This window comes from Cebus imitator, unplaced genomic scaffold (genome assembly GCF_001604975.1).
Source record: "Cebus imitator isolate Cc_AM_T3 unplaced genomic scaffold, Cebus_imitator-1.0 Scaffold0, whole genome shotgun sequence".
In the NCBI taxonomy this organism is placed as follows: Eukaryota; Metazoa; Chordata; class Mammalia; order Primates; family Cebidae; genus Cebus; species Cebus imitator.
The window spans coordinates 11,867,670-11,880,544 of NW_016107315.1; the positions used below are offsets into that span (position 1 = coordinate 11,867,670).

Consider the following 12,875-nt stretch of genomic DNA (forward strand, 5'->3'; position numbering starts at 1 on the left):
GAAAGGGAGGGGAAGGGGAAGGGGAACAGGTAGGGGGCAGAAGGGGGGAAAAGGGGCGGGGGGATATGGAGGGGGGAGAGGGGAGAGAGAAGAGGAGCATTTTACTAAAAAGACACATGTATGTTCACTGCAGTGCTATTCACAATAGCAAAGAAATGGAATCAAACAAGATACCCACCAATGGTGGAATGGATAAATAAAATGCAAATGCAGTACATATACACCACAGAATACTATGCAGCCATAAAAAGAAATTAAACCATGTCCTTTGTGGCAACATGGATACAACTGGAGGCCATTATCCTAAGTGAACGAACACAGGAAGAGAAAACAAAATACTGCACGTTCTCACTTGTAAGTGGAAACTAAACACTGAATACACATGGGCACAAAGATGGAAACAATAAACACTGGGGACTGCTTGAGTGGGGAGGGTGGAAGGGGGTGTGGGTTGGATGGCTACCTATTGGGTACCATGCTCACTACCTTGGTGACAGGATCATTCCTACGCCAAGCCTCAGTGACACACAATTTGCCCATGTAACAAACCTGCATATGTACCCCTGAACAAGAGGAGAAAAAAAACGGATGAGTAAACTTAGAGGAAAAAATGCTCAACTTCTTTAGTGAGCAAAAAAAGTACAGCAACAGCATTCAGAGAAACTGGGCGTCGATCATTACATTCACAGTAGAGGCCTTTTTCTGGAGGGCAGTTTGGCAGTATGTTTCAAAAGCCTTGAAAATGTTTTCACAACTTGATCTAGTAATCCCACTTCTAGGAATGAGAGACAGTATTAAGGAGGAATACTGGATATCTGTTGTATAGATAAGAGGAAAAATGTACGTTTGTAAATATATACAAAAAAAAAAAAAAAGAGAGAAAGAATCGTAACTATGCGCTTGACTGCTGCAAGATACTATACAGCCTCCAGTAACACTTTTTAAACAACATCCTTCTGTGAAATGGTACATTTATGTGGAAAACAACAATCTGGCTTCCATCAACATTAGCTAGCTTATTAAACATGATATAAGAATAGTGTTTTCACAGGTAACTTCAATTATTTTCAAAACTAGTAATAAGGGTTCTCTAACTTCATCCTATAAGCAAGGCTGAAGTTAACATAAATATACTTAGAAAACCGAACATAATTTACATACTCAGTTGAGTGGAAGCAAAGTTTAAATGCTCTCAGTAGTAGACACAAGGAAGGAAATTCGGTACCATCTTTTGAAACTCTACAGGTACTCAACAACTTAAGATATACTTTAGAAGAGATACATACACAAGGATATTCACTACAGCTTGGAATTTTAAAAAACTGACAACAAACTGCCTATAAATCAACTAATAAAATGTCTAAGGAAATATGGTACAACCATCCTAGGAAATACTATATAGAAGTTAAATTGGCAAAAAATCTACCTCTTCTAATAGCACAAAGTAAAAACATAGAATGAGGAAACGATGTTTCAAAGCTACATATCTATATACATATATACAGGATACGTATTTTATACATAAAACTACATATGTACATAAACCTATTTAAATTTTATATAAATACACTGAACATTTTTAAGCAATAGTGTATATATGTATCATTATATGTGTATGTGTGTGTGTATCCATGTCTATGAAGTAACTTGGAGGGATGTGAAAGGAATTAAAACCAAAACAAAAGCCTCACTAAGAAAAGGAAAGGAAGAAGTAATGTTAAAATAATGCTTTTTTTAAGTACCTTTTAATCTGTAAGTTCCCTCTTGATTCTTTTTCATTCCCTGTAATTACTGAAAACTCAAGGCATTTGACCTATCGAGGCTCCAGTAAAATGACTGCAAAATCATGGAACCCTTCAATGTAGGGGTCCTTTTGCTTCTGTATTTCCTGCAAATTGGTAGCTGGATGCAACAACTTGATTAGCCTCACGTTTAGTCTTTCGGTGAGACTACAGGTGGTGGTGTGTTATTTTCTTTGGAAGCATATAATGTCTGGTTCTCTTTTTGTAAAGTTAGTAGATATTGATACTCAATACCTAAACTAATTCATTCACTGGGATGTGCAAAATTGTGACAAACTAATTCTATATTTCTTTTTTATTAACTCAATGGAATACATGTATAAAGAGATACTTCACCTACTATTTGGTTACCTGTTGGTATGGTTCACACAGGTGAAACAGAAAAAGTACCCTTATTTACTAGTTTTCAAGACAGATTTGAAAAACTGGCTCCCTGCCATCCCCTAAGGTGATCGAACAGGTTTCCATATAGCATGCAATGCAATCTCTATCAAAATTCCATCAGGTACTTTTTCCCCACAGGAACTGAGAAGCTGATCCTAACATTCACATGGAATTGCAAGAAATGCAGAATATCCAAAATAATCTTGAAAATGAACAACAAAGCACAAGGCTCACAGCTCCTGATTTTGAAACTTACTATAAAGATACGTTAATCAAGACTGGTACTAGAATAAACATAGATCAACAGAATTAATGGTCCAGAAATAGATCCTTACATTTATGGTCAATTGATTTTGGACATGTGTGCCAATGGAGAAATAATAGTTTTTTTAACAAATGATATTGGGACAACTGGATACAAAACAATGAAATCAGACCCTACATAAGTGTAAATCTTTATGATGTTGGGACTAGGCAATAGTATCTTAGATATGACATCCAAAGCATCAGCAACCAAAGAAAAAACATAAATTGGACTTCATCAAAACATCAAAACTTTCTTGATAGTGGCTTTTGTTCATCCAAAGAGGCTGGGTTTGGTAGCTCATGCCTGTAATCCCAGCACTTTGGGAGGCCAAGGCGGAAGGATCACGAGGTCAGGGGTTCGAGACCAGCCTGGCCAACATAGTTGAAACCCTGTCTCTACTAAAAATAGAAAAATTAGCCAAGTGTGATGGCACGCATCTGTAGTCCCAGCTACTCAGGAGGCTGAGGCAGGAGAATCATTTGAACCCGGGAGGCAGAGGTTGCAGTGAGCCGAGACTGGCCATTGCACTCCAGCCTAGGCAACAGTCTCCAAATAAAAAGAAAGAAAGAAAAGAAAAGACAACCCAAAGAATGAGAAAAAATATTTACAAATAATATATTTGATAGTAGTCTAGTGTCCAGAATAGCTCAACAAGAAGACAAGCCAATTTAAAAATGTCCAAAAGATTTCAACGTTTTCTCAAAGAAGATATACAAATGGCCAATAAACACATGCAAAGATGTTTAACATCATTAGTCAATACATAAATGCAAATCAAACCCATAATGAGATACTACTTGACATCCAACATGAGGACCATAATAAAAAAAAGACTGATAGGTATTGGCAAGGATGTGGAAAAATGGGAACCCTCATACATTACTGATGGGAATGTAAAATGGTACATTCTCTCTGGAAAACAGTCTGATGATTCCTCAAAAGGTTACATGAAGTACCTTAAGACTCAGCAATTTCACTCAAGAGGGAGAAATGGGTATCAACTACTAATGGATATCTGATTTCCTTTTGGGATGAGGAAAACCCTCTGAAATTAGTTAGTGGTGGTAGGTGCACAACTCTGTGCATATAACTGTATACTTTCAAATAGTAAATTTTATAGTACATAAGTATTTTTAAATTATTATAAAAATTATCATGATAAATGGATGGATTACACATATTTGACTGAATAAAATCTATTGAAAAAAATCTTTTCTGAAGTCAAACTGACATATCTCTAGCCAGTGGGAATCTCTTAGTTTTTGAGTTTCATTATACTTGTACCTTTAAGAAAACCTTTTATTACAAAATACAGTTAACAAAGGTAAAATCTATTCTCTATTACAGGTTGAGCATCCCTAATCTGAAAATCCAAAATCTGAAATGCTTCAATTTCCAAAACTTTTCGAGCATCAACATATCACAAGTGAAAAACTCCACATCTGACCTCATATGATGGACTGCAGTCAAAACTTCGTTTCATGCACAAATTGTAAAGAGATGTGAGCATTATTTCTAAAGAAATGTTCACAACTTTAACCAATTTCTCAAAAGGATTTGGGAAAACTACCTTAAATTAAGTCTGGGGGGTAGGGAGGAATGCTGTCCCTGTCAGAGAATGATCCAATCTAACCACTGTTAGATTTGTTGTAAAAGTGACAGTGAAGTGGAAGGGAAAATGTGTATTTTGTGTATAGAAATGTTAATTTTAGGCCTGGGACAGTGGCTCATGCCTGTAATCCCAGCAATTTGGAAGGCTGAGGCAAGAGAATCACTTGAGCCTAGAAGTTCAGAATCATTTTTGAGACTCTGCCTCTACACAAAATTTTAAAAATTAGCTGGATGTGGTGACATGTGCCTGTAGTTTTAGCTACTGGGGAGGCCAAGGTAGGAGAATCACTTGAGCCCAGGAGGTTGAGGCTGCAGTGAGCCATGATTGTACCACTGCCCTCCAGCCTGGGCAACAGAGTAAGACCCTGTCTCAAAATATAATAGGATAAAATCTGTAAAATCTCCATTTTAGAAAATAGTTAGAAAGCTTTGTCATAGTCTGTGTCACGAATTTTCGAAAACAGTTCCAAAATTTAAAGATTACAGTATCACCATTCAAAGACTAGGTTTTCTGAAAGTCAAAACCAGGACATTTTAAATTCTAAAATTTAACTAGCAAGGACTGTATTTCATGAATCCAGTATGTATCATCAATTATAAGACGCCCCACTAATTATATTTATCCCCAAAAAAGAAAAAAACACTGCCAAATAAATTGTGAAGTGCATCAACTGCAAATAATTCCAAATTTGAGATAGGTTAACAGTAGAGAAAAGTGCATTTTAGGATCAATAAAATACATTAACTTAAAGCCACAGGCATTTACACCATTTCTTCTCCAAAATCATTACTTTAACTTTTTCAATCTTTAACAATTAAAAAATTATCCTTTCAAGAGCAAAACTATACTCTTGGTTTCAAGGTTAAAATAAATGGCCTCTGTCTGGGAAAAAGAACAGTCATTAAACTGTATCGCTCAGGCAGGCAAGAGCCACAGCAAGCAGTGACAGTACACAAACTGACAACACTATAATTCAAATAGGGCTGCTGGATGCCCAAACAATATAGATACTTTAAGTTAAAAACAAGCACCCTCACCAGGGCCTTCTGCCACAGAAAGATTCATTCTTAACCCAGCATGACTCTTTGCAGATGATAGATTCCATTGTCTTCCTTGCCCTAACTTACTTAGAGTACAAACAACACCTTGCTCACAGGTAGCTCAAGAGTCAAGAGCTTTTCTATTCTCCAGCTAAAGACTATAATCTTATTCCCACTGCTCAGTCCATTCCCATGTGTAGGAAAAATTATTGAGTCAATGTGATTTCCACATTATATTGACTTCATTTTTCTACTTGTAAATCTCAAACGAGCTAACCACAACACAAAAATGCATACAAAACACTATTGGTTTTATTCTTGACAATGGTTTAATATGAAGCTGCAGGAAAAGAAACAGAAGAGTCCTGTAACAACTCATATTAGATTGCTTGTTGTCCTGAACATGACAAAAGCTGCTACAGGACCAGTTTAGAGCCACATCCAGACAAACTGTTTTCAAATGAGGTTAACTATGCTCTTTCTAAAACACCTGCTACTTTGTGATAGGAACTACCACCGTATGATTTTCCCTGTTCCATTAGTGTGTTAATAAAATTAGTTGTCATACACATTAACTGGGAGCTGGAATGAAGAGTTTAGGTACAATTAAACTATTGCCTGTGGTTTAGTTCTCCCAGCTATAGCCAGCTCTCTTTATCTGTGAGTTCCATATCTGCAGATTCAAACAACTGCAGATGGAAAACATTTGGGGGGAAAAAAAATACAACAAAAATAATACAAATAAAGAATAATGCAATCTAGTAACTATTTATGTAGCATTTACACAGAATTAGGTATTATAAGTAATTTAGAGATGATTTAAAATACAGGAGGATGTGCATAGTTTATATGCAAGTATTATGTCTTTTATGTATCAGGGATTTGGGTATCAGCATCCACTGATTTTGGTATCCATGGGCAGCAGGCTGTATCCTGGACCCAATCCCCAGTGGATATAGGGAGCTGACAATTCACTTGCTTGGAATAAAAAAGAATTAAAAATCCCCAAAACCACTGACAGTAATTGCCAAAAGGTTAAGGCCCGAGAAGAACAGAATTATTAATTCAAGCTTTTTAAAGAAGGAACTATCAAATACCAAGGTAAGATTTCCACATACCAAACCATCTTGAGCATGCCAACAAATAAATTTTAAAAAAGTGTTCAACCTTCATACGATAAAGATATACATGAGAAAACCGGTATCCCTTACCCATATTGGGATCTACTGCTTTCCCCAGAAGTAAAGTCTGGATTAGGGAAAGGGGGACAGCAAAATACAATACAAATAAAATTGTGTTCTTATGACTTTACAGGAATATATAAATTTCCAAAACTGACCATGACTGAATGAGATAAAGCCTGGAAACAATAATCATAAGAAAGGACAACATTCTCAAACAATAATTCCTCAGAAAGGACAAAACAACTAGAAACCAATCTCACTCATGGCTACAAATGTAAAATTCCAAAATAAAATATTAGCAGAAGAGCTCAGAACATCAAAATATTACAACCCAAGTAGAATACACTCCAAAAATGTCAGAATGGGTAAATATCAAAAAAGCATTTAACATAACTGATCCCATTAACAAGTCAAAAGGAAAAAAAATTAATGAATACCAAATAATCAACAAATAAAAACATCCATTATGATTAAAAACAACCATCACCACCTCATGAAATAAAATAGTATAACTGGACAGTTTCCTACTACAAATCAAACTAAAATCTACACTACAATTAATGGTGAAATACACCCACCAAAACTGAGAACAAACTTATCTATGGCTGCTATAGTAAGTTACCACAAACATGATGGCTTAAAACAACACAAAATTTTTATAGTTCTGTAGTTGAGAAGTCCAAAATGTGTCTCACTGGGTGTCAGGAGGCTCTAGAGGAGAATCTGTTTTCTTGCCTTTTCCAGTTTCTGGAGATTGTCTATATATACTGCTTGGCAGGAGGCCCACTTCCTACATCTTCAAAGCCAACAACGTCAGGCCACGTCCTTCTCAGGCTGTCATCTCTTGGACTCTGTTTTCCAATTCCTCCTTTCACTTCTAAGGAAACTTTGGATGTACCCATTTAGGATAATCTTCTTAAATCTTAAAATCCATTTATTATAAACCTTATTTCCATTTGTGACCTTAATTTCCTTTTGCCACATAGTCACAGGTTCAAGGGACTATCCATAGGGCAAATACATCTTTGAGGGGGCAGGAGGGTGGGCAGGAAGAGCATTAATAGGCAGCTATTACAGTAGGCTACTGAAAAGTAAACAACTAAATCTAAGATGTAAAGGTCAAACGATTTCTATGGATTTTTCTAAGATGGCATTTGAAAAAAAATCAGTATATACTCTTGATTTTAAAAATAACAATTATGTAAGATGCTTTCTTTCTTTTTTTCTTTTGAGACAGGATCTCACTCTGTCACCCAGGCTCAAATACAGCAGTGTGATCTTGACTCACTGCAACATCCCCTTCCCGGGCTCAAGCAATCCTCCAGCCTCAGCCTCCCAAGTAGCTGAGACAACAGGCATGAGCCACCACACCTGGCTAATTTTTGTATTTTTTGTAGAGATAAAAGATATTTTTGTTTGTTTGTAAAAACAACCCTACTGCTAACGTACACTATGGTGAGATGCTGAACACAAATAGATGGAGGAAAGGATGCTCACTTGCCTTACTTGTTTTCAGCATTATGCTGGAGGCCGTAACTGTGGTTGTAAGACAGGTAAAAGAAAAAGCATAACACCAGTAAAGATTAAGTAAAACTCTCCATTTGCAAATGACCTGACTGTTCACACTGAAAACCACAAGGGATTTATAAGACTACTAAAACAACAGTTGATTTTAGTAAGATTGCAGGCTACAAGTTAATCAATCAAGTTGTGTTTTTTACACTAATAGTGAATAATTGAAAGCCAAAACTTAAGTTCCATTTGGTGCACCACTCCAAAAAAGATAAAATCCTTAAGAATATATTGAACAAAAGATGTACAAGATGTCTTCACTGCAAATTATAGAACATTACTCAAATAAATTAAGACCTAAAGAAACAGACATCATATGTTTGTGATTTGGAAGACTGAACATTATTAGGAAGTTCATTTTCTTCAAATAATTTATAGTTTCAATGCAATCCTAATAATATTTCCACCACACTTTTTGAAGAAGATAATAAAGTGATTCTAAAATGCTGAAATGCAAACAACCTAGAAAAGCTGAACCAAATTTAAAAAGAACAAAGTTAGAAGACATAAAACTTACATTACCTGATGTCAAGACAGTGTGGTATCAGTCAAATGGAAAACACACATATCAATGAAACAGAATTTCATTCACACACATATGGTCAACTGTTTTTTGACAAAGTACAAAAGCAATTCAATGAAGGATAAAAAGTTTTTCGACACAGTGCTAGAGCAACTGGATATCTATATAGAGAAAAAATTAACATCAACTTTTATCTCACAACAGACACAAAATCTGAAATGAATCACAAACTTAAATGTAAAACCTAAAACTATAAAACTTCTAGAAGAAAATACAAGAAAATGTGCAAATTAAGAATAGGAAAAGATTTACTATATAAAACACAAAAAGCACAATGATGCAAGTTTTTGACAAAGTGGGATTTATTAAAATTTTTGCTCTTTGAAAGTCACTAAGAAAAGTAAAAGGCAAGCTACAGAATGAAATATTGTGCAATAAAAATATCTGATAAAGGACTCGTATCTGAATATAGAAAGATCTTTTACAATTCAACAATACAAACAATCCAATTCTTTTAAATGGGGAACAAATACAAACAATACTTAATGCATTCATTTTCTAGAGCTACTGCAACAAAGTTATTACAAACTGAGTGGCTTCCGTAACAGAAGCTCATTGTCTCTTCAGTCCTGAAGGCTAAAAGTCTGAGATGAAGGTGTTAGCAGAGTTGGTTTCTTCTAACGGCTGTGAGGAAGAATCTGTTCCATGCTTCTCTTCCTAACTTCTGGAGGCTTGCTGGCAGTCTTTGGCATTCCTTGGCTTACATATGCATCACTCTGATCTCTGCCTTCATCTTTACATGGCATTCTTGCCATGTCATGTCTCTTTGACCAAATTCCTCCTTTTTATAAGCACACCGGTTATACTGGAATAGCCCATCCCAATAACCTCATTTTAATTTTACTATCACTGTAAAGACTTTATCTTCAAATAATGTCACATTCTGAGATATTAGAGGCTAGGACTCCAACACAATAACCTCATTTTAATTTTACTATCTCTGTAAAGACTTTATCTTCAAATAATGTCACATTCTGAGATATTAGAGGCTAGGACTCCAACATATCTTTTTTTGTGGGAGACACAATTCAACCCAAAACACTTAACAAAAGATTTACTCATGTAAAACACAAAATGATACTCAACGTCACAAGTCATCAAAGAAATGCAAGTAAAGCCACAATACCCACTAAACCACTTCATATCCACTAAAATGGCTAAATTTAGGGGGGGAAGGAGAGAAAAAAACAAGCACTGGTAAAAATGTGGAGTGACCAAGACGCTCATCCACTGCTAAAATGTGAAAATAACCATTCTTATACCTAGGATATGAAAACAACCACTAGATATCAAAGAGAAATAAAAATATATATCCACACAAAAACTTGTATATGAATATCCCTATACCACCATTCAAAACAGCTTTAATATTAAAACTTATTATTTATAAATATACTTGTTATTGTTAAATGTTATTATAAAACATTTATAAATTATATTACTGTTTGTATTCAAAATATAAAGTTACATATCTATAAATCAACAATTAAAACTGGCATTATTCTAAAGCTTTAATAATTAACAAACAGATTGTTAACTGTCCATCAACAGATAGGAATAAACAAGGTGTTTTATACCCAGACACTGGAATACACCTCTTCAGTAAGAAGAAAATTGCTGCAACAAACAACAACCTCAATGAATCTCAAAAGCATTATTATGAGTTTCTTAAAAAAGACACTAAAGAGTCTTATTGTATGAATCCATTTACATAAAATTTTTGAAAATATAAAATAACTTGTGGTGAGAAAGGCAGATTAGCGGTATCTTGTGGGGAGTGGAAGCCTGAATGAATACAAAGGAGCACAATCTTTTTGGAGTGAGGAAAGTATTCTGTAACTCCACTATGGAAGTGGTTTCGCAGGGGGCTGCAGCTGTTCAAACTCATCGAACTGTACACTTTACACAGACATAGCTTACTATGAATGTAAATTATACTTCAGTAAAAATGATTAAATAAAATAGTATGTGCAACCTCATGAGAGAACGTGAACCAGAAAAATAAAAATAAAATGATATGTATTTATAAATCTGTTAGAAAAGATCCCATTTCCAACAGCAACAAAACAACAAAAATGAAAACTTGAATTAAATGTAAAGGGCCAATCTCTATGAAGAAAACTTCAAAATGCTATTGATAAAGGAACACTACTTAGTTATTCTTGGATAAAGGCTCAATATTTTAAGTTTGAATTTTTCAATAAAATAATCTGTAAAAATGTTTTTACAATCAAAATATCAATACGATTTTATTTAGGTGAGTCAGAGTACGTGGCAGGGTACTAGTAATTATGATTTGAAAAAAGTAGCATATGAGAAGTCAAGGAAATTTTGAATTAAAAGTCATGAGAGGCAACTGACTCTATCCAGTTCTCTCATAGAGAAGCATTAGAAGGTCTCAACAATTAAAAGTTTGATAGCAGCACGAACAAAAAGAAACAAAGCCTTGAGTAGAACACAGAGTCCACAACACAACCAAATAAATATGCAAATGTAATAGCTGTGATAAGGATAATATTTTAAATCAGTAGAGGAATGATGGATTATTGAATAAATAGTATTTGGTAAATGGCCACTTGGGGGAAAAAATCAGGATTCTTATGGTGTAACTTCAACTTAAAAAAAAATTACCTATTAGATCACAGACCTAAACATAAAGAACTGACCCAAACGCTAAGCAAAACATGAGTAAACTTGTTCCTACTGCTAGAATGGTCAAGTCTAAGTAAGAAATGATATTCAGAAACAAAGAAGACTAATAAATTTGAATACATAAAGTTTAAAACTTTTGTGTCACCCACCTAAAATGAAAATGTCAACAAGTTTGGGGCGAGAAGTAGGAGGAGGGAGAGCACAAGTATATTACAAAAGGGCCAATTTTGAAATTTATAATAAAGTCTTACAAATCAATTTTATAAAAAAGAAAAAAAATGAGCAAGAAACAGACTGGCAGTTCATTTTACAAAGAATTACAAATAATAAATAATGCAAAGATGTTCATCCTCCCACTCATGAAGGAATGCACATTAAAACAATAATCTATCACTTTTTCCTGGGCAGATCCACAAAACCACAAATGCCCAATAATACCTAGTTTTGATCAACGTGTGGAAAAAGAGAAACTCTAATACAGGTTAAAACATAAATGAAAGTAACTTTTTGCCAGTAATTTAACACTATAAAAATATCAAATACATATAATATTTGACCTAGGAATTTAATGTTTTTAATAGCAGCAAAACTTATTATTTATAAATACTACTATTTGTATACAAAATATAAAATTATATATCTATAAACCAACAATTAAAACTGGCATTATTCTAAAGCTTTAGTAATTAAGATAATGTGCACGGGCACAGGGTAAGACAGACTGATGAGTGGAACAAAAGTTAAGAGTTCAGAAACAGACTCATGGGAATTAAGGACATTATATATCATTGAGAACATAGAAAGAATTTGTCAATAAATGAGACTGGGACAATGGGGTATCCATTAGATAAAATGAAATGTGACTCCTATAGCATACCAAAACAAAAATTTCAGGCAGATTAAAGATCTCAATGTGAAAACATCTAAATATAAAACTTTTAGAAGACAATACTACATAGGAGATTATGACTTCTGGCTATGTAAGGACATTCAAAACAAGACAAGAAATATATAAACCTAAACAGAAAACACTGGTAATCTGACATTAAAATTACTAACTGATTCTATACATTAATGGTCAGTCAACAGAGTTGTTAAAAAAGAAAAGAAAAATAAAGGAAGAACATATAATGTGCTGAACCAAAAAGCCACAAGCCATAAAAATCTCTAACAACTATAATCAACATTACCCAGTGGTTCAAAAATATATAAAATCAACAATTTATTTATTGTTTAGGAATTTTTTTAAAGCAAGGAATACCAAATATAGAATTCAGAATTATTACTGAGTTGGGAAGGAATGGCAATCTGAGGAGAGCGAACAGGGCACTTCTAAGAGAATAGCTATTACTCTTTCATTATTTTAAATGTTATGTAGCAATTCTTTGCACCTACATATATTTTATACCTATTAGTTTGTATCTATTCAATATTTAATAAAAGCAAATTTTAAACAGCATGCAAATGACCAAGAAATCATACTCTGTCAAACTTTTGTAGATCACCAGGGTTCACTGAACTCAATTCTAGTTTGTGGGGGCGGGGGTGTCGTTTAAAAGCAACTCTAAATATTTGTAAGGATTGTTTTTCCAATATTGTTACTCTTTCTTAAGATCTTTCACATAACAAAGAAAAAACTTACTTTTTAACATATGAATAAGGTTCCTTCTGTCTGGAAAGAAATCATCACTATTCCATCATCCTTCAGATACCAACTTGGTAAGTCTCTTTTTTTTTTT

At 34.2% G+C, this 12,875-nt stretch overlaps 1 protein-coding gene across 23 annotated transcripts in view; it reads right to left on the reverse strand.

Annotated features, from left to right (window-relative positions):
* DLG1 (discs large MAGUK scaffold protein 1) overlaps nucleotides 1–12,875 on the reverse strand; it is a 299,333-nt gene that overhangs the window by 172,799 nt on the left and 113,659 nt on the right. The window lies entirely within an intron of this gene.